Source organism: Rhinopithecus bieti, unplaced genomic scaffold, assembly GCF_001698545.2.
Source record: "Rhinopithecus bieti isolate Rb0 unplaced genomic scaffold, ASM169854v2 scaffold_6380, whole genome shotgun sequence".
NCBI classification, from domain to species: domain Eukaryota; kingdom Metazoa; phylum Chordata; class Mammalia; order Primates; family Cercopithecidae; genus Rhinopithecus; species Rhinopithecus bieti.
This window is the reverse complement of record NW_016806642.1, coordinates 3,838,545-3,861,721: the sequence shown is the minus strand read 5'-3', so window position 1 is coordinate 3,861,721 and position 23,177 is coordinate 3,838,545. Positions and strand designations below refer to the sequence as shown.

At 38.4% G+C, this 23,177-nt stretch overlaps 1 protein-coding gene across 1 annotated transcript in view; it reads left to right on the top strand.

Annotated features, from left to right (window-relative positions):
• Positions 1–632: 632 nt before the first annotated feature.
• LEPR (leptin receptor) overlaps positions 633–23,177 on the top strand; it is a 98,312-nt gene continuing 75,767 nt past the window's right edge. Inside the window, 1 exon segment of the mRNA XM_017877181.1 lies at positions 633–805. The gene's annotated coding sequence lies outside the window, so the exon portion shown is untranslated.

The window sequence follows — 23,177 nt, the reverse complement described above, 5'->3', positions numbered from 1 at the left end:
ACGTTTAATTTCAGGATTGAAAGAGTGGTGGTCATATAGCTCAATCCCCTCCAAACACCCCCACCTACCAGATGAGCAAATGCCCTCTTCAGCCTTCCTGACAAACATGACGAAGATGCTGGTGGAAGCATCCCTGGTATCAGGAAACTCATGACCTCACTTGTTTTGATCTTTTCCATTGAGCTTTCTTTTCCCACTCCTCCCAGTTATTGCAACCTTAATTGTAGCATTTTACACACCTGCTGCTGCAGAGTTCTGGAAGTCTGGGAGTGGGAGGAACAGGGGAACCCCACTGCCTATTTCAAGCCTGCAGCCACCGACGCAGGGGTGACTGCCAGGGAACTCGCGGCGCCGCGTGCTTGCTGGGTTTGCCTGGGCTCTCGGCCTCTCTGCGGGCAGGGGGTCCTCCCTCCCCAGCGCCGGGTCTCTCCTCCCGCGGGCCCGCGGCCACCCACAGCGGCATTCCCCGCCGCCGCCCCCGGCCACCTGCGCGGCCGTCCTGACAGCTCGAGTCCGCTCCTCCCGCTTAGGGGCGGCTGCGGAGGGCGCGGGGCGCGCGCCGGCGGCCACCCGACTCTTCCCTCCCTTCTCCCCACCCCAGCCCGCTCCTGCTCAGCCCCACCTCCCCACGCACTCGGCTGCCCTCCTCTCTCCTGAGACTTGCCCCGCACCTTGGGCGAGGAGTTCGGAGCGGCCCCATCGCAGAGCCCACGGCCGGCCGAGCGCGCGCGACGCAGGTGCCTGAGCCCCGGCGCCGCCGCCATCTCTGCCTTCGGTCGAGTTGGACCCCCGGATCCGGATCAAGGTGGGACCCGCTTCCCTCTCCGGCACCTTCTATTGCCACCTCTTCCCGCTCCGGGTAGCTCGAGAATGGGGCTTTGGGACGCCCGTGGCAGACGCGGAGCTCCGCGGGCCGCTTAGGGACCAGGAGTCCGGGGCAGCTTAGCGGGACCACCGGAGGGGTCAGCGTCCGGCGGGAGGCGGGGGTGGGGGTGGGTGCGACGTCGGGCGACTCTCGGCTGCCGCGGGGCGAGGAAGATCTGGGCGCACGGCTGAGAGCAGCCGGCCGCGCCTGGCGCGAACCTGCCCAGGACCACCGAGAGAGCATGCCACCCCGCCAACTTCTTTTCCAGGCTTCCTGCCTACTTTGGAAACTGAAGGGACTGCCACCTAAAACAGTAAGCCCTGGGGCCCTGAAGAGGATTTGCTGGTTCGAATGACAAGAGAAAAAATAATTGTGCTGTAGGGATGGTTTAGACCTAAGCTTTTGTTTCCCACCTTCCCCCATTCCCTGCAAGCAAATTAAACAGCAGCAGCAGCAGCAGCAGCAGCAGCAGCAGCAGCAGCAGCAGCAGCAGCAGCAGCAAAACCCCAAACCCAATCCCAACCAAACCACTTACTGAAAGGGATTTGTAGTGGCGAGAAAGAGACCCAACTAAGGAATCATTTGGAAACCCCAGGTGCGGTGCCATTTAAAAACTGGCTATTTCTGGTGTTATTTCTAGGACTTGTGTTTGCAGACAGATTAGAATTCTGGGCTCTTGTCAGCCTAATGGAGTTCTTTATACTGAAGGGTTGCTTGGGGTGTCCTCTGTTAACATTTATTTCTGTAAGTATTAAAGTATATTGAAACAAGTACCCCTTCACGGCTCTGGACTTGGAATCCGAAAATCTGAGTTTTGGTATGATTTCCTGTTTATTATTTATGACACTGTGGTTAGTTTAACCTCAGTGGGCCTGAGTTTCCTCATTTTTTCAAGTTAGAGGGTTGGATTAAGATAATTTCTGAGGGCCTTTTGAGAATATCTAAGGTATACCCTAGAATAAAAAAGTAAAATTACTTAACTCTTTAATTTGTTACAAACATTGCTAGTTTCATAATTTCATGAAATAAAAACAATCTGTGCTAATCTTGGCATTAGTTTATATGCATTTATGACTTAGGCTTTTAGGATTTTCCAACCAAAAGATGCAGAGAAAAACATTTATAAAGAGCTCAGAAACATATAGATTTATATGAATATTTACACCTCTCATATTACCTTAAATAATCTTTAAGCCAGTATTTGCAACACTGCAACAACAATACATGGCTTTAGCATAGCACGTTTTCTGTTTAAATATTGTCCATCTGGAGGAAATAAAAATGTGTTTAGAGGAAAACAAACATTGCCCCTTTCCTATCAATTATTGTTCTTGAACAGTGCTCGCTACTTTTTAGCATAAAGTTGTGGGCAGAATGTTAAAAAATTGGTTTCAGGTCACTTCTGAGCCGCTCTGAAATTAAGCACAATAGCAGAGATGCCAATTTTAGTAATGCAGTTAGTTGCCTTGGAATGAATCCCAGAAAATAGCAGAGATTAACTAAACAGATAAACCAGAAATTAGGAATGGACACACACACACACAAGTTGTACAGTGAAGGGTTAGTGTACTTTGTACTTCTCTTTTTGATTAAAAGAAAATGTGGGGTTGTTTTAGCAGACAGAGAATGTTAGAGTAGCTTTTGTTGCTGCTTCTCATGTTTTATCAGTAGCGTTTTCAAGATTATTTGAAACTTAGTTATCACTAGTAAGGACAGGTTTAAGAATATTTCTGCCTCTTTTCCGTGGCTTGGATTCAAAATAACAAAACAATCTTTTCTCACCCACATGTGCTTTGTGTGCAATTTGGGAGAGTGAAATGGATTTGAAGTACTTTTTTATGAGCACATTTTGACTTATTTTCAGTACCTTTTTGCCTTTGGGCTGGAAATGTCATAAGTTATTCAGGCGTTTATCTTCCCTCATATTCTCTCGCGAAGTAGGGATAGTCATCTTCATTGAAACAGATGCTCAGAGATTTAAGTAAATTGCTTGTTGAGTGAACAGGGAATCGTAGAACTCAAATATACCCTGGTTGCTAGTCATTTGGAAAACAACTGAAACTGGGTGGATCCGACAGCTCACGGTCCACAGCCAACTCATTCATGGCTTGGGAGTGTTGTCAGGGTTGGCAGAGGCTCTGTTCCTCCTTTGTAATGTGGGGACTTATTCTCTCACCAATTTACTGAGAAAAAAGTAATCTCTTCACACTTAGATCACTACAATAGGACCAAATGGTGTGTATTTGTGAAGTGCAGTATTTCTGGGAGGTCTTGGAAATAAATACTAAAAGTATTCAGGGGGAAAAAAAAAAGAACTCTGTCTCAGATATTGTACTGCATTTTCATACTGAAAGCCAAACACACCCACTTAAAGAGTATGTCCTGTGGAGTTAAAATGAATAAAAGGCTTATAGTCTGCTCTAATTCTTAATACTTTATGTGATTTACAAATTCCAGTTTTAATTAAATTAGAAAGTTGCAAATGTTCACCTACTGGCCAGACTCAGTACATACAACCTTTTGGAGTTGCTATTCAAATACGATCTGCTTATAGTTTGGAATATTCCTTCTCAAACATGTTTTTTGTTTTTTGGTTTTTGGTAGAGATGGGGTCTTGCTGTGTTGCCCAGGCTAATTTAATACTTTCTGTGACTTAATAGTGATATTACCTGTTATCTTCACACATAATCTTATTAATATTTAAAACATTTTAAGCTACAAATCTTACATAACTATAAATAAAATCTTTAAAAAATGTGAACTGTAACGAATATAGGGAGAAGCATATAAAACAAATTTAATGATTGACAGATAATATGATAAATTATTACAACAGGTAATTTTTTTTATTTTTATTTTTTATTTTTTGAGATGGAGTTTCACTCTTGTTGCCCAGGCTGGAGTGCCATGGCGCCATCTCAGCTCACCACAACCTCTGCCTCCTGGGTTCAAGCAATTCTCCTGCCTCAGTCTCCTGAGTAGCTGAGATTACAGTCATGCGCCACCACGCCTGGCTAATTTTATATTTTTAATAGAGACGGGGTTTCTCCATGTTGGTCAGGCTGGTCTCAAACTCCCAACCTCAGGTGATTCACCTGCCTCGGCCTCCCAAAGTGCTGGGATTACAGGCGTGAGCCACTGCACCCGGCCATATAACAGGTAATTATAAGGCAAATTTCTCACTACTCACCACCCCCAAAAAAGGAACATTGCAAACATCCGAAAACTTCTTGTTTGTTCCTTCTTCATCACAAATCTTTACCCTTTTTTAAAGTTATTTATTTATTTAGAGATGGAGTCTCTCTCTGTCACCCAGGTTGGAGTGTGGTGGCACGATCCCAGCTCACTGCAACCTTTGCCTGCCGGGTTCAAGCGATCTCCTGCCTCAGCCTCCCAAGTAGCTGGGATTACAGGTGTGTGCCACCACACCCGGCTATGGGTTTTTTGTTTTTTTTTTGTTTTTTTTTTTGTATTTTTAGTAGAGATGGGGTTTCACCATGTTAGCCAGATGGTCTCAATCCCCTGACGTCATGATCCGCCTGCCTTGGCCTCCCCAAGTGCTGGGATTACAGGTGTAAGCCACCATGCCTGGCCCAAAAAAAGTTTTATATGATTATAGTAGGCATTCATTCATAGATTATTTTGCTTAACATGTTTGTGAGATTAAGGGATTTCTTCTCTTTCCTTTAAAACAACATTTTTTGAAAGAATTGTCTCGGTCTGCCATGGTGGCTCATGCCTGTAATCCTAGCACTTTCAGAGGCTGAGTTGGGTGGATCACAAGGTCAGGAGTTCAAGACCAGCCTAGCCAAGATGGTGAAATCCCGTCTCTACTAAAAATATAAAAAAATTATATGGGCCTGGTGGCAGGCACCTGTAATACCAGCTATTCAGGAGGCTGAGGCAGATAATTGATTGAACCTGGGAGATAGAGGTTGCAGTGAGCCAGGATTGCACCACTGCATTCCAGCCTGAGAGACAAGTGAGAATGTCTCAAAAAAAAAAGGTTGTCTCTATTCCCTGTCTCTAATTATTCTCTTCACACTGTTTAAAAAACTCATTCCTATTAATCTTTTGTTTTCAATATTGTGCTAAAACTACGTCAAGGTCTACTACTGTCAAGTTCACCAATGATATTACCTTTGCTCATCCAATAGTCAGTTGTCAGTGTTCATTTTACTTCACTACTGGTAGCATTGTCACGGTTATTACTCTGCTCCTTGAAACAGTCCCTTGTTGACTTCCAGGACAACATGCATTGTTGATTTTCTTCCTTCTTCACTGGCTGCTCCTTTCTGTCTCCTGTGCTAGCCTCTCGTCTTCTCTTAGAGGTTTTAACCTTGGAGCACCTTAAGGTGTAGCTCGTTTCTCTCCACGCTTTTTGATGATTTCATGCAATCTGTTTATGTGTGTGTGTTGATGATTCCGAAAGTGATAGCTCAAGCCTTGACTCCTCCCTCTGGACTTCAGATCTTTATATCCAGCTCTCTACTGAGCATTTCCATTTGGATGTCTAGTAGGCATCTCCAGTTCAAATTCTCCAAATGGAATCTTCATCTTTCCCAAACCTGCACTATCTGCAGTCTTCCTCATCTCCATCTTTTGTTAGCGAGGCCTCAAACCTTGGAGTCATCTTTGATTCCTCCTATTCTCTCATACCTCATTTGTAATGTGTTGGGGAATTCTCTGTGCTCTATCTTCAAAACAAATCCAGAAGATAATGACTTCTCATTACTTCCATGGCTCCATCATAGGTAAGGGGTCCCGATCGAGACCCCAGGAGAGGGTTCTTGGATCTCGTGCAAGAAAGAATTCGGGGAAATTAGGTAGAGTAAAGTGAAAATAAGTTTATTTGGAAAGTAAAGGAATAAAAGAATGGCTACTCCACAGACAGAGCAGCCCCAAGGTCTGCTGGTTGCCCATTTTTATGACTATTTCTTGATGATATGCTGAACAAGGGGTGGATTATTCATGCCTCCCCTTTTCAGACCATATTGGGTAATTTCTGACGTTGCCATAGCATCTGTAAACTGCCATGGCGCTGGTGTGAGTGTAGTAGTGGGGATGACTAGAGGTCACTCTTGTTGTCATCTTGATTTTGGTGGGTTTTGGCCATCTTCTTTACTGCAACCTGTTTTATCAGTAAGGTCTTTATGACCTGTATCTTGTCCTGACCTCCTGTCTCATCCTGTGACCTAGAATGCCTTAACTGTTTGGGAATGCAGTCCAGTAGGTCTCAGCCTCATTTTACCTACCCCCTACTCAAGATGGCATTGCTCTGGTTCAAACGCCAGTGACAGCTCCCACCCTAGTACAAGGTTCCATCAACTCTCATGTGGGTTATTGCAAGGACCTCCAAACTGTTCTCCCTGCTTTTACCTTTTTCCCTCTTCAATACATTCTGAAAATAGCAATCAGAGCTCTCCTTTTATAATGTGTGTCAGATCATGTCACTTTTCTGCTCCAAACTCTCCATGGATTTCTGGTTCACACAGAGTAAAAACCAAAGTCCTTAGGATAACTTCCAAGGCCCTACCTGATCATTCTGCCTGCCACTTTACCTATCTGGTCTCACTTCCTACTGTTCTTGCTTTCACTTTACTTAGTCCAGCCACACTGGGCTCCTTGCTATTTCTTGACTGTATTAGAAACCAACTTTTCATTTTAGCTTTCCCTGCCTTAAATGCTTGTCCTCCCGATTTCCACATGGTTTGCCTTGTTACTGTCACTTCTTTTAAGTTTTTGTTCAGATGTCACCTTTTCAATGAGGCCTACTCTGATTACAGTATTTAAAATTGCATATCTTCTTACCTTGTAATATATTATTTTTCCTTTCCTTTCCTTTCGTTTCTTTTTCTCTCCTCTCCTCTCCTCTGTGTCTCCCTATAGCATATTTTTACCTTATAAAATACTCTATGACTTCTTAATTATCTTTGTTTTTTCTATCCCATTTCCACTAGAATGTAAACTCCACAAGGGCAGAATTTTGCTCACTATTATGTCCCTAGTGTGTGAAATAGGGCCTAACATGTAAGAGGTGCTCAATACTTTTTTTGGTGATTGAATGCTATTGTTTGTTCATTTTTATTGCTGGATATATTCAATTGTATAAATGTAACACATTAATTTAAAAAATGAATTCTGATTATGCATATTTAGTTTCCTTCCTTTCTTCTTCCCTCACCCATCACTTCTTCCTTCCTGCCTTCCTCCCTTCCTTCCTTTTTGCCACTATAAATAAAGCAACTATGATCCGTCTACAAGTGTGCTGGTATACAGGAGTTTCTTTAGAGCATAGAACCAGTAGACAAATTATGGGATAGCAGGACTTGTAGACTTCAACTTTATTAGATAATGCCACATATTTTTAGTGTGGATTCACCAATTTCCATTTCTGTTTTTATTGCTCTACACCAGATGGACAAACTTTGTATTGCCAGAACATTTAATTTTTTGCCATCTGATGGGTATTATCTCATTAATATTTACTACTTTAATTACTGGTGAAATTGAGCCTGGTGTCTGTGAGGATAGGTTAGGTTATGCTGCAGTAACAAATAATCTTCAAATCCCATGGGCTTAATGCAATTCTTCATTGATGCAAAGTCTCCTATGGACTAAGACAACTCTCTGGGACAACTTCTCCATGTAATAACTTGGAGGTCTAAGTTCAGGAAAACTTCATTATTTTGTAACTGTAACCATCTGGAACACAGAACTTTCCCATTTGGTGTGGTAGGGGAAAGGAGAGCATGGACACTCGTGAGCCATCTTTAAATGCTTCCATCTGAAAGTGACATGAATTATTTTCAAATGCTAAACATAAGTGTTTAATATAGTCACGTGGTAATATGACACAGTAATTTGATTCCTAGGTATATACCTAAGACAGATGAAAATATACATCCACACAAAAAATTGCACAGAAGTTTTAGTAGCAACATTCTTCATAATAACCAAAAAATAGAAGCTACCCAAATGCCCCTACACTGATTAATGGATAAACAAACTGAGGTATATCCATACAATGGAATATTACTAGGCAATAAAAAGGAATGAAGTGCTGATAAATGCTGCAACATGCATGATCCTTGAAAACGTTATGCTAAGAGAAGCAAGCCAGTTACTAAAGACCCCAAGATTGTATTTATGTGAACTGTCCAGAATAGGCAAGTCCATAAACACAGAAAGTAGATCAGTGGTTGCCAGGGATGGAGGAAGCTGGTGAAAGGGGAGCGACTGCTAATGAGGAAGAGGCACATTTTGGGGTGATGATAATATTTTGAAATTAGACACTGGTGATGATTGCATCACTCTGTTAGCATACAGTCACTCTGTTAATTTACTAAACCTAGTGAATTGTATGCTATAAAAGAGTGAACTTTATGATATATGAATAATAGACCTATAAAACTGTTATTTAAAAAAATGCTTTAAAAATCAAGTATATTTCTATATGCCATGAAGAAACAGAAAATGAAATCTTAAAAAAATGCATCATTTAAAATAATTTCAAAAACATGAAGTTCCTGTGAAAAACATCTAACAAGATGTTCAGAGACTTTTATGGAAAAAATCAGACAAGGTTTACATCTCATGTTAGAGTAGAACTCAGTATATAGAGACAGATAGTCATAAATTTTAGGACTGAATAATTAGAGGACATCCATTTCCTTTTCATTGTTATAGACTCAAAACAGTCTCAATAGGATCTCTGTTAAATTCCTGGCAACTTTTTAGAACTTGACAAGCTGATTCTAAACTATATATGGGAAAGTCAAAACCCAAAGAATGCTAAAGCACTCTTGAAAAAGATGCAAAATGGGAGAATTTGTGCTATCAGATAGCAAGACTCATTTTAAATCTGTAGTAATTAAGACAATGTTTCTTTATTATTTCTTTTTCCCTTCATTTTCTTTAATTTTTTCTGTTCTAACTGCTTAAGTGAATGTTCTATTAAATGTTTTATTCTAACTGATTATAAAGGAATGATAGCACATTAATTTTCAGCCTTTCTTCTTTTTGAAAAGTATTATTTATGGCTTTGAGCTGCCTTCTACATACTTCTTTATCTGTGTGAAATAAGTTTTGAGATACTGTTTTCACTAAGATCAGTTTAAGATACGTTCTGATTTTATATTTCTTTTGCCCAGTTATTAACTTAAAAGTATTTTCTGGTTAATTGAAACTTTAATCAATTTGGAGTAAGCTTCTTGATTTCTAATGTTTCTTTTTGCATTAAAGCCTATTTTGTATGATATCGATATAACTCCACCAGCTTTCTTTTGTTCAGTAAGTGCATGTTAAATCTTTTTTCCATCCTTTGCTTTCAGATTTCTACATACTTATTTTAAATGTGTCTCTGTGTCTTATATCATTTTCTGTCATTCTGCATTCAACCTTTCTATATTCTTATGTTTTAGTTGTGTCTGTAGTAAACAGCATTTATTTCTTAAGGTATTTTAAATTCAATGTCTTTCCACTGGAGAATTTTGTCAGTTTACATTTAATACAATTACTAATATATTTAGGCTTGTATTTACTGTTCTGCTTTCTTTATTTGATCATAATTCTGGTTATTTTCTTTTTTATTTCCACATTTTAGGTTGATTATTTTTTATCACTTCAAATTTTCTTTCACTACTTTAAAAGTTATACACTCTATTTCTATTGTTCAGTAACTACTGTTAACATATGAATCCTTAAGTTATCAAAGTTGAAAATGAATACACTTTGAGCAGTAATTAATACAGGAAAATACAGAGGCCTTAGCTTACTTTAACTTCATTTAATGCTCTCTTGCCATATATTATGAGCATCTAGAATTCCATTTGTTTTTTCAAATATTTATTGAGAGCTTACTCGGGGCTAAGCATTATTCTAGATAGTGAACAAAATAGATGAGCATCCCTGTGCTTGTAAGACATAACGGAGTGCAAACAATAAAGTTAATAGAGTAAATTATACCATATACTAGAAGGTAATAAGTATATGGAAAAAAAATAGAGCAAGGCAAAAGAGATTAGGAGTGCCAAGAGGGGGAGAAAGAGAATGAATGAGAGTGAGTGCACATAAGTACAAGTGAAAGTGAGTGAGTGTGCCCTACCTTTGGAACAATACTGTCTATAAAGTTCGTGGGGACATATAAATGTTTTATCTGTTTTCACTAGAATAACAGCTAAAAGGTTTGAGCCAAATAGAGAGTCTCAGGTGCTTCTATAATGGTATCATCATAGGCTTTAAAACGCGAAAACTCATGTTTAAGAACAGCTGTTACCAACTATCTGTTTTGTGAGGGTGGAGGACAACTTAGTTTTTTTCAGAATTAATTATATTTTCTCATTGTAACTTTAGCAGCTGTTATTTGGGCATCTAAACATATACAAATTAAGAAACTGTAAAATGAGATAATCAAATAATTAGATTTCTGTGCACACCAACAGAATTTCTGAACCAAAGTGGTTTGTGTTTAGGAGATGAAAGAGATGATAAATCGTATACACACATAGATAAACACACATATTGTATCTATGTGTGTGCGTGTGTGTGTGTGTGTGTATAAACACAGAGAGAAAACATACTGGCATACACATAAGCCCCCATTAATTGTAGTTGCTGTTATATTAGTAAGATGTTATCTCTTAGAATTATGGCATACTTATCATATTAGACCTATTCAGGAGGTAGCTGGGTATTTCTCTAGTGACCTGGTGTCTTGCAACAACACTGCTAGTCATGGGACTGATTTGGGAGAGAAAATATGTCTTTAAGACAGTGTCTCACTCTGTCACCCATTCTGAAGTGCAGTGGCACGATCAAAGCTCACTGTAGCCTCAGTCTCTGGGTTCAAGCTGCCCTCCCGCCTCAGTTGCATGCTACCACATCTGGCTAAATTTGTCAAATTTTTAGTAGAGACGAAGTCTTGCTGTGTTACCCAGGGTGGTCTCAAACTCCTGAACTCAAGTGATCCTTCCACTTTGGCCTCCCAAAGTGCAGGGATTACAGGTGTGAACCATCGTGCCAGGCCGGGAGAAAAGTTTTATTGACAGAACAAACAGGATGCAAAGAAACAATCTAAAAAAACGGTAATTTAGGCAAGTGGCTTCTTGGTCTTTTGACTAACTGGATTCTAAACTTGTAAATCAATTCTTATTGTATCAATAAGAACAGGAGTTCTTATTGGCATTTAAATACCCTTTGGCTGATGTTTGTTTCTACTGACCATAGGTTTGGTGGGAATCTCATTTACTAATATCTACAATGTGCTTTATATTCCTCTGCATTTTCGAGGGGTAATTAAATGTCCACTCTATGGAATCTTTTATAATTTCCCAATCATAAGTAATTACTCTGCTTCTTACTAGGTAGTTGTAATTCTTCAAGTCTAAGACAACATAGATTTTTAAGCTATACCACTGATATAGTTTGGATAATTGTCCCCTCCAAATCTCATGTTGAAATTTGATTCCCAGTGTTAGAGGTGAGCCCTGAAGAGGGAGGTGTTTAGATCATGGAGGAGATCCCCAAAGAGTGGCTTGGTGACATCATCACATTAATGAGCATGTTCTTACTCTACTAGTTCCTGTGAGCACTGATTTTTAAAAAGACCTTGGCTCCTCCCTCCTCTCTCTTGCTTCCATGCTGTCACCATGTGATCTCTGCATGCTGGCATCCTTTCCCCTCTCCTTTGCCTGCATGATGAGTGGAAGCAACTCGAGGCCCTCACCAGATGCAATACAGGTGCCAGTGCCATGCTTCTTGTATCGCCTGTGGAACCATGAGCCAAGAAACCTTTTTTCTTCATAAATCACCCAGCCTCAGGTTTTCCTTTATTGCAACGTGAATGAACACAGATAACCATCATTTTTGTATCAGTAAAAGAAAAGCTCTGCCTATTTAACTATTTTACAGTATTTTTTTATCATTTAAAATTTATACTTAGATAGCTCACTTAGAATTATATATATAAACATTTTTATCTAAATCATATCATTGTCATAAGGTAAGTATAAATCAAAGATTTTGGTTAAGGGATTCTTATTCATATTCAAAATCTGTTTTTTTTTTCCAAGTTGCTTTTGATCTCAGAACCGTTGATGTAAATATTTTCCCAAACAGTATCATACTCTGGGCTATCAAGAATATTTGTGATACAGCAATTCAAAAAAGAATGCCTCACTATTGTTTCTGGGATTTTCTTCCAAACTGGTTCATTTTGGTAATTTTGATGCTGGCTTTTAACTGATCTTGTAAGATGTCAATATAGGGTTTTTTGAAGTTTATATTCTTTCCTCAAATGGTCTTTAAATAGTTTGTTGACTAAAATATTGATGGGTTAAAATTGTCTGGTTGGTCATTAAGAAGGTGCCCCAGTTTGGATGTATGCAATCAATAACAACTAGATCACAGCTGCTATCAGGCCATCGGGAATTGTAAGATGCTCTAAATTTTAACAATGATCCTGATCCCAGAGGTGTTAAAATATTGTGAATCTTAAAATAGAAGACGTACAATACTACTCTCTTCCTTTGTATTTCTTGTAGTTCAACTAAAAATCTCACCTTTCGTTGGCCCCTAGGACTTTGTTAGTAGCAATTTTCTCTGAAATCCCATAGTACTTTATTTAATGAAAGGAACTAAATAATAATTTGGGGTGAAAATAATCCATGTACATGATTAAAAAAACTTATTTGAATATAAAGCAGTAGCCCTCTGTCCTGCTACCTCCACTAAGGGGTACAACTTGACCCTGGGAACAACTAGTTTGAACCATTTCTGGTTTTAGTCTTTCTTCCCCTAGGGCTAAATTGTATGTTTATACTGCCTGCTTTTTTTTTTTTTTCCATTTATCATTCAAGCAGATACCACAGTAGAAGATAATTTAGCCTACTCATTTCACCTCCTTCCTTTCTTGCTCTTCCACATATAATTATGTTAATTTTATGAGTTCCTTTATTAGTTACATTTGTCATTTCCACCACGATATTTGTTCCGTTAACTACAGACAGTTTCTCTTGACCCCATCCTTCATGAGATTGGGATATTTCACCCTTTGTCCTCTCACCATCTCTCCTTGTATATTATACCACTTAAATCTGACAACTGTATGGTGAGAGTATTGATAATATTTTAGGTTTAGTATTTGTAATTAAATTTTATATTTTTGTCTATTCGTTGACCCTAAAAGTTGAATTAATAAATAGCATTAAAGTTATTATGACCCTGTAAATGTTATTTACTGCAGAATCAAGAAGTATTCTACAGTTACGTTTCATTCAGTATGGCTCCTGAGCCACCCAAAGAAGAATGTTCCTAGAATCAAGGTTAAGAGGATTCTTACTTTCAAATGGATTATTTAATTCTAGCATTTGTTAAAAATTTGCCATATTTTCTTTTCATTCATATTTACATTGTGAATTTCTGTAAAGCTTTTTCAAATTACCTTTATTTTTTCTTATTGGGAAAGCATATGTAGGCCTTCCTGGTTTCATCCTTAATAATTTTCAACTTTTTACTTTATTTTTTTGAATGCATTTTCTTCTCTTTTTGTTTTTTTGAAGTCCACTGACTCATATGCTAGTGGCTTCAATTTTGAATTATGACTTCCTTTTCCTTGGTGTTTATTCTGTGTTTTTATTTTATTTTCAAGTTTTTTTCTGGCTTCAGGATTATATTATGTGTCAGGTTGCCTACCATCTCCACCTTCCTCCTTGCCATCTCCTTTTGGGGGCCATATATACTACAGCTGCTATCTGGACTAGTCATTTGAAAGTTTGCAGAGCCAGCAAACTTGTTTGTAACCACGATTTCCTGAATGTGCTTTTGTCCTTTTTGGTTTTCTCCTCATTTTGCTGGAATACTTTATAAGGTTACTTCTGGCAAAGAAATTTATACTATATAAATTTTGTAAGCCATTACATCACTAAAAATATATTTGTTTCTCTCTGATACTTCTTTGACTGGCATAAGATTCTAAACTGAAAAGAATTTTCTATAAGTCAGTTGCTGGATTATTTTCTAGTATTCGGTGTTTCTAGTATTCAGGATGAAACATTTGTTTCCATTCTGTTTCTTACTCCTTTAGTGATTTTTTTTTTCTTCTCTGGAATCTTTTCTTACATTCTTTTTTTTTCTTTGTTGTTTGGTAATTTCTTAATTACATGTTTGGGAATAGAATCTGTTTCCATTCTTCCTTCTTGGAACCCGGTAGCCATATTTTACACTTTGAACACTTGTGCCTTTTATCTCTGGGAAATATGCCTTTTATCTCTCGTGCCTTTTGTCTCTGGGAACACTTGTGCCTTTTATCTCTGGGAAATTTTCTTTCTTTTTTTTTGTGATTATTTTCTCCTTTCTATTCTTTTTTTTCTGGAATTACTGTCGGTTGGATTTGGGTCTCTTGGATTTATTTTTAAATGAATTTTTTCTTAAACATTTATTTCCTGTGTGTGTGTGTGTGTGTGTTTTTTGCCTTTAGGGGGAATTGTTAATTATGCATTTTTTTTAAAACCACTGAAAAAATTTTTTTGCACTATGCATGTAATTTTCAAAAGCTCTTTCTTGCTCACATTATTCCTTTGTTATTTTATGGATCCAAAACTTTCTGAAATGTCTCTGCCGACACTCATTAAAGATTTTTTTTTTCTTTAATTTATCCCTGTGTCCCTTGTGGTTAGTTTCCTTTTACTTTCTTTTATAAAAGAAAATTTAACACAATGCTAAAGACTTTCTTCATGTCTTTATGTCTCCATTCAGCATGGCTGTTAAATAAAGAAACAGGAAGAATGTGACTTCTGTGCATATGGGCAGTGTTTATCAACTGATAGGCTTTATATTAGGCACTCAATCAAAGAGCTGCCATTTATGCTAAAGGCCTGTCGCCTAAATGTCAGGGCTTTACCATACCGGTGCCAAGCTTACATGGAAAGCTCAAGTTGTTCTCAAATAACTTGTACTTTTCCCTCCTTTAACGTATAAGAGTATATAGTATAGTTTTTTAATTGTCTTTGGCCATTTGACACCTTTGAATACTTTGCTCGTGTTTGAGGAATTCCCACTTAATAACCCCTGTTTTCCCAAGCTTCCTGGCAGTCTGCATGTAGAGTGTGAAGTAGGCTCCATCAATTAGAGGCATTTGTGCCAGATTTTAGATCAGAAGTGTGAGACATGAAAGAGCAAATGAGCTCCCACGAGCTCAGAGGTAGTAGGCATTGAGGTTTCAGTCATAACATGCAGTATCCTGGTATGGTGCAGGACTGTCTTCTCTAGAGCAATTCTACATGGGATTTTGGGTGTGGTCTTGGCTGTGTGCTTTTCTAGCCTGGTTCTCAGGCACTCACTGAGGTTCTGAGAGCTACCCAGTAAACTTTAATACATTTCTTTCCTGCTTAGACTAGTCAAAGTTCATTTCAGTTGTTTGTTAGTCACTCTCCTGACAGTTACATAGAGCTAGTTTAGTTGCTGTGCATTGTTTGTGAGGAGGTGAACTACATATGCAGATATTACACATGCAGACCAAAACAGCCTCTCTTTTTTGCCCCACCTCACCCTCTTGCCCTTGTCATTTAGAATGTCTGCAGGTTTGTTTCCTCATGTTGACAGCCTATTCTCCAAATATCCTATGTAGTTACTTCCTTTGTTATACTTCATTAGTCTTTGCTAGTTGATGTGGTTTGGGTATTTGTCCCCTCCAAATCTTATGTTGAAATGTAATCCCCAGTGTTGGCGGTGGGGCCTGGTGGGAGATATTTGGGTCATGGGACACGTCCATCACGAATGGCTTGGTGCCCTCCCCGTGGTAATGAGTGAGTTCTTGCTCTGAGTTCATGCAAGATCTGGTTGTTAAAGGAGCCTGGCATCTCCTCCCACCCTCTCTTGCTCCCCCTTGCCATGTGATGCACCTGCTCCCCATTCATTTTCTACCATGACTGTAAGCTTCTTGAGGCCCTCACCAGAAGCAGATGCTGGCCTCATGCTTCCTTTATAGCCTACAGGACCATGAACCAAAATAAACCACTTTTCTTTATAAATTACCCACTCTCGGGTATTCCTTTTTAACAATGCAAGAATGGACTAACACACTAATGTTTTGGAAATTTGTATAAATTTCTCTTTTGCTGCTGGTCTCTCTCTCATTCTCTCTCTTAGTGGGTTGATATTATTTACTTTACTATAATTTTCAAGGTATCTCAGGAGGGAAATATCCATTTGTTCAGTTTATCATCTTTTTTTTTTTTTTTTTTTTAGACAGCAATTCACTCCGTCACCCAGACTAGAGTAGAGTGGTGCAATTTTGGCTCACTGCAACCTCTGCCCTTCAGGCTCAAGCGATTCTCATGCCTCAGTCTCTTAAGTAGCTGGGACTATGAGCATACGCCACCATGCCCGGCTATTTTTTTTTTTTTTAAATGGAGTCTCGCTCTGTTGCCCAGGCTGGAGTGCAGTGGCGTGATCTCGGTTCACTGCAATCTCCGCCTCCTGGGTTCACGCCATTCTCCTGCCTCAGCCTCCCGAGTAGCTGGGACTACAGGCGCCCGCCACAATGCCCGGTTAATTTTTTATATTTTTAATAGAGATGGGGTTTCACCGTGTTATGCCTGGCTAATTTTTATATTTTTAGTAGAGCTGGAGTTTTTCCAGGCTGGTCTCAAACTTCTGGCCTCAAGTGATCCACCTGCCTTGGCGTTCCAGATTGCTGGGATTACAGGCATGAGCCACCGTGCCTGGCTCCAGTTTACCATGTTGAACTTGAAGTCCCAGAGGTATTATAGTGCTTTGACATGTAAAAAAATTAATAGCATGTTATTTCTTAAAGTAAATACATTTTAATTAATTTCTACATTTCTAGCATCGCATATGGTAGCTTGCATTTATTGAATATCCAGTTAATATTTAAATGAGTAAATTTATGTATAGATTTTAATTTACACCTTAGATAAGATGCCTACTCTGACTCAACTTTGTTGACTTTATTGTACCTACATCTATGAGTCGTAGCTTATCCTTATGCATTTTTTAGGAATTAATATGTGACAAGATCAGAGTAGTATCAGGAATTAAAGTACTTGAAATTGTGTTTTCAAAGTGACAAATGCTTATGCCAGGATATTGGAAGTTTTTTTTAATTAAAAAATAATTCAAGTCTTTAACAGCTACTTGATGGGAATAACAAGACCAGTTTATATTCCAAGTGAATAAATAAAAGTTAGCATACTTAAAATGACAAGGCTACTAGAAATAGATCAGGCTATATATATTTTGTTAAATTTTGATACTTGAAGAAATAATGTTTTCAGTTGCATTTAAATTAAATGCTTAAATGCTTATTTAAGTGAGAGATAGATGCTTCTCTAACATAAAGTAAAAGCAAAACTTAGTGGCATTTGGAGCTCATTGAGTTAACTCATCAAAGCAACATTATTGTCAGAATTGCTTTTCTTACTCATAAACTTTCCTACACACTCAGAGATTTTTTGAGATCAATGGAACAAGTTGTGAATAATTTTATTTCTGCTAAAACACTGATTGAGACTGTTCTGTTTTATATTTAAGTAGAATTTGATAGGTAAAAATAACACAAATAATCTTTTACAGTAGAAATTAAACAGTCTGATCTTCCTTTGAAAATCCAAATTATGATTATTCAGTAGAATATGGATTTGGATTTGTTCTTCATAGTAATAATTGAAGAGTAAGCATGACTAATATGCTTACTATGCTGGGCATATTGTGCAAATTGAATTACTGCTTGCACATCCATACATCATGGATGTATCATTTAGATCAGACTGTGGATTTGTCTTTGTATACTTTATACAGATTTCTTCAAATATTTGTATATTTCAACACAGGCTTTTTTTTTTTTTCATTTCTTTCTAAATTCCTAAGGACTGTTTTCTTTTTAAACACGAGGATAAATATCTATATTAATTATGTATTATATACTTTAATTGATTCAACAACTATTTATGAGCACTTACTGTGTTCCAGAGAATGTATTAAAATACTTGTTTTTCAAAAGTCTAATATGTATGAGAAATATTGTGCCTGTTCTTTTTTTTTTTGAATTATACTTGAAGTTCTGTGATACATGTGCAGAACGTGCAGGTTAGTTACATAGGTATACACATGTCGTGGTGGTTTGCTGCACCCATCAACCTGTCACCTACATTAGGTTATTTCTCCTAACGCTATCCCTCCCCTCGCCAGCCACCCCCCGACAGGCCCTGGTGTGTGATGTTCCCCTCCCTGTGTCCATGTGTTCTCATTGTTCAGCTCCCACTTATAAGTGAGAACATGCGGTGTTTGTTTTTTGGTTCCTGTGTTAGTTTGCTGAGAATGATGGTTTCCAGCTTCATTCATGTCCCTGCAAAGGACATGAACTCATCCTTTTTTACGGCTGCATAGTATTCCATGGTATATATGTGCCACATTTTCTTTATGCAGTCTATCATTGATGGACATTTGGGTTGGTTCCAAGTCTTCGCTGTTGTGAACAGGGCTGCAATAAACATACGTGAGCATGTATCTTTATAGTAGAACGGTTTATAATCCTTTGAGAATATACCCAGTAATGGGATTGCTGGGTCAAATGGTATTTCTGGTTCTAGATCGTTGAGGAATTGCCACACTGTCTTCCACAGTGGTTGAACTAATTTACACTCCCACTAACAATGTAAAAGCGTTCCTATTTCTCCATATCCTCTTCAGCATCTGTTGTTTCCTGAATTTTAATGATTGCTGTTCTAACTGACATCAGATGGTATCTTATTGTGGTTTTGATTTGCATTTCTCTAATGACCAGTGATGATGAACTTTTTTTTCCGTATGTTTGTTGGCCACATAAATGTCTTCTTTTGAGTAGTGTCTGTTCATATCCTTTGCCCACTTTTGATGGGATTATTTTTTTTCTTATAAATTTGTTTAAGTTCTTTGTAGATTCTGAATATTAGCCCTTTGTCAGATGGTTAGATTGCAAAATATTTTCCCGTTCCATAGGTTGCCTGTTCACTCTGATGGTAGTTTCTTTTGCTCTGCAGAAGCTGAGCTGTTTAGTTTAATTATATCCCATTTGTCAATTTTGGCTTTTGTTGCTATTGCTTTTGATGTTTTAGTCATGAAGTCTTTGCCCATGCCTATGTCCTGAATGGTATTGCCTAGGTTTTCTTCTAGGGTTTTATGGGTTTAGGTCTTACGTTTAAGTCTTTAATCCATCTTAAGTTAATTTTGTATAAGGTGTAAAGAAGGGGCCCAGTCTCAATTTTCTGCATATGGCTAGCCAGCTTTCCCAACACTGTTTATTAAATAGGGAATCCTTTCCCCATTGCTTGTTTTGTCAGGATTGCTAAAGATCATATGGTTTTAGATGTGTGGCATTATTTCTGAGGCCTCTGTTTGGTTCCATTGGCCTATATATCTGTTTNCACATGTCGTGGTGGTTTGCTGCACCCATCAACCTGTCACCTACATTAGGTTATTTCTCCTAACGCTATCCCTCCCCTCGCCAGCCACCCCCCGACAGGCCCTGGTGTGTGATGTTCCCCTCCCTGTGTCCATGTGTTCTCATTGTTCAGCTCCCACTTATAAGTGAGAACATGCGGTGTTTGTTTTTTGGTTCCTGTGTTAGTTTGCTGAGAATGATGGTTTCCAGCTTCATTCATGTCCCTGCAAAGGACATGAACTCATCCTTTTTTACGGCTGCATAGTATTCCATGGTATATATGTGCCACATTTTCTTTATGCAGTCTATCATTGATGGACATTTGGGTTGGTTCCAAGTCTTCGCTGTTGTGAACAGGGCTGCAATAAACATACGTGAGCATGTATCTTTATAGTAGAACGGTTTATAATCCTTTGAGAATATACCCAGTAATGGGATTGCTGGGTCAAATGGTATTTCTGGTTCTAGATCGTTGAGGAATTGCCACACTGTCTTCCACAGTGGTTGAACTAATTTACACTCCCACTAACAATGTAAAAGCGTTCCTATTTCTCCATATCCTCTTCAGCATCTGTTGTTTCCTGAATTTTTAATGATTGCTGTTCTAACTGACATCAGATGGTATCTTATTGTGGTTTTGATTTGCATTTCTCTAATGACCAGTGATGATGAACTTTTTTTTCCGTATGTTTGTTGGCCACATAAATGTCTTCTTTTGAGTAGTGTCTGTTCATATCCTTTGCCCACTTTTTGATGGGATTATTTTTTTTCTTATAAATTTGTTTAAGTTCTTTGTAGATTCTGAATATTAGCCCTTTGTCAGATGGTTAGATTGCAAAAATATTTTCCCGTTCCATAGGTTGCCTGTTCACTCTGATGGTAGTTTCTTTTGCTCTGCAGAAGCTGAGCTGTTTAGTTTAATTATATCCCATTTGTCAATTTTGGCTTTTGTTGCTATTGCTTTTGATGTTTTAGTCATGAAGTCTTTGCCCATGCCTATGTCCTGAATGGTATTGCCTAGGTTTTCTTCTAGGGTTTTTATGGGTTTAGGTCTTACGTTTAAGTCTTTAATCCATCTTAAGTTAATTTTTGTATAAGGTGTAAAGAAGGGGCCCAGTCTCAATTTTCTGCATATGGCTAGCCAGCTTTCCCAACACTGTTTATTAAATAGGGAATCCTTTCCCCATTGCTTGTTTTTGTCAGGATTGCTAAAGATCATATGGTTTTAGATGTGTGGCATTATTTCTGAGGCCTCTGTTTGGTTCCATTGGCCTATATATCTGTTTTGGTACCAGTACCATGCTGTCTTGGTTATTGTAGCCTTGTAGTATAGTTTGAAGTCAGGTAGTGTGATGCCTCTAGCTTTGTTCTTTTTTCTTAGGATTGTCTTGCCTATGCAGGCTCTTTTTTGGTTCCATATGAACTTTAAAGTCGTTTTTTTCCAATTCTTTAAAGGAAGTCAATAGTGGCTTGATGGGGATAGCATTGAATCTATAAATTACTTTTGCAGTATGGCAGTTTTCACAGTATTGATTCTTCCTATCCATGAGCATGGAATGTTTTTCCATTTGTTTGTGTCCTGTCTTACTTCCTTGAGCAGTGGTTTGTAGTTCTCCTTGAAGAAGTCCTTAAGTATTTTATTCTCTTTGTGGCAATTGTGAATGGGAGTTCACTCATGATTTCCCTCTCTGTTTGTATGTTATTGGTGTATAGGAATGCTTGTGATTTTGCACATTGATTTTGTATCCTGAGACTTTGCTGAAGTTGCTTATCAGCTTAAGGAGATTTTGGGTTGAGACAATGAGATTTTCTAAATATACAATCATGTCATCTGCAAACAGAGATAATTTGATTTCCTCTCTTCCTATTTGAATGCCCTTAATTTCTTTCTCTTTCCTGATTCCCCTGGCCAGAACTTCTAACACTATGTTAAATAGGAGTGGTGAGAGAGGGCATTCTTGTCTTATGCTGGTTTTTAAAGGGAGTGCTTCCAGCTTTTGCCCATTCAGTTTGATATTGGCTATGGGTCATAAATAGCTCTTACTATTTTTAGATATGTTCCACCATTACCTCGTTTATTGAGAGTTTTTAGCATGAAGTGGGGTTGAATATTATCAAAGGCCTTTCTGCCTCTGAGATAATCATGTGGTTTTTGTCATTGGTTCTGTTTATGTGATGATTTGCATATGTTGAAGCAGCTTGCATCCTAGAGATGAAGCTGACTTCATCGTGGTGGATGAGCTTTCTGATGTGCTGCTGGATTCAGTTTGCCAGTATTTTATTGAGGATCTTTGCATCAACGTTCATCAGGGATATTGGCTTGAAATTTTATTTTTTTGTTGTGTCTATGCCAGGTTTTGGTATCAGGATGATGTGGGCCTCATAAATGAGTTACGGAGGCATCCCTCTTTTTCTATTGTTTAGAATAATTTCAGAAGGAATGGTATCAGCTCCTCTTTGTACCTCTGGCAGAATTCGGCTGTGAATCTGTCTGGTCCTGGGCCTTTTTTGGTTGGTAGGCTATTAATTACTAGCTCAATTTCAGACCTTGTGTTTGGTCTATTCAGGGATTTGACTTCTTCCTGGTTTAGTGTTGGAAGGGTGTATGGGTCTGGAATTTATCCATTTCTTCTAGATTTTCTAGTTTATTTGCATAGAAGTGTTTATAGTATTTTCTAGTGGTAGTTTGTATTTCTGTGGGATCAGTGGTGATATCCCTTTATCATTTTTTATTGTGTCTATTTGATTCTTCTCTCTTTTCTTCTTTATTAGTCTGACTAGTGGTCTATTTTGTTGATCTTTTCAAAAATGCAGCTCCTGGATTCATTGAGTTTTTGAAGAGTTTTTTGTGTCTATCTCCTTCAGTTCTGCCCTGATCTTAGTTATTTCTTGTCTTCTGCTAGCTTTTGAATTTGTATGTTCTTGCTTCTCTAGTTCTTTTAATTGTGATGATAGGATGTCAAGTTTAGATCTTTCCTGCTTTCTCTTTTGGGCATTTAGTGCTATAAATTTCCCTCTAAACACTGCTTTATATGTGTCCCAGATGTTCTGGTACGTTGTGTCTTTGTTCTCATCGGTTTCAAAGAACATCTTTATTTCTGCCTTAATTTCATTACTTACCTGGTAGTCATTCCGGAGTAGGTTGTTCAGTTTCCATGTAGTTGTGCAGTTTTGAGTGAGTTTCTTAATCCTGAGTTCTAATTTGATTGCACTGTTGTCTGAGAGACTGTTTGTTATGCATTTACTGAGGAGTGTTTTACTTCCAATTATGTGGTCAATTTTAGAAAACTGTGATGTGGTGCTGAGAAGAGTGTATATTCTGTTGATTTGGGGTGGAGAGTTCTGTAGATGCCTATTAGATCTGCTTGGTCCAGAGCTGAGTTCAAGTCCTGAATATCCTTGTTAATTTTCTTTCTTGTTGATCTGTCTAATATTGACAGTGGAGTGCTAAAGTCTCCCACTATTATTGTGTGGGAGTCTAAGTCTCTTTGTAGGTCTTTAAGAGCTTGCTTTGTGAGTCTGAGTGCTCCTGTATTGCATGCATATATATGTAGGATAGATAGCTCTTCTTGTTGCATTGATCTCTTTACCATTATGTAATGCCCTTCTTGGTCTTTTTTGGTCTTTGTTGGTTTAAAGTCTATTTTATCAAGGACTAGAATTGCAACCCCTGCTTTTTTTTTTTTTCTTTCCATTTTCTTGGTAAATATTCCTCCATCCCTTTATTTTGAGCCTATGTGTCTTTGCATGTGAGCTTAATCAATTCTCATTAGAAAATAATTGTGGCTCTACTCACACACAAAAAAAGGAGTGTTGCAAAAGTTCTCTGACTATCATGGCAGAAACAAGTATAGCTTGAAAACATTTTTCAAA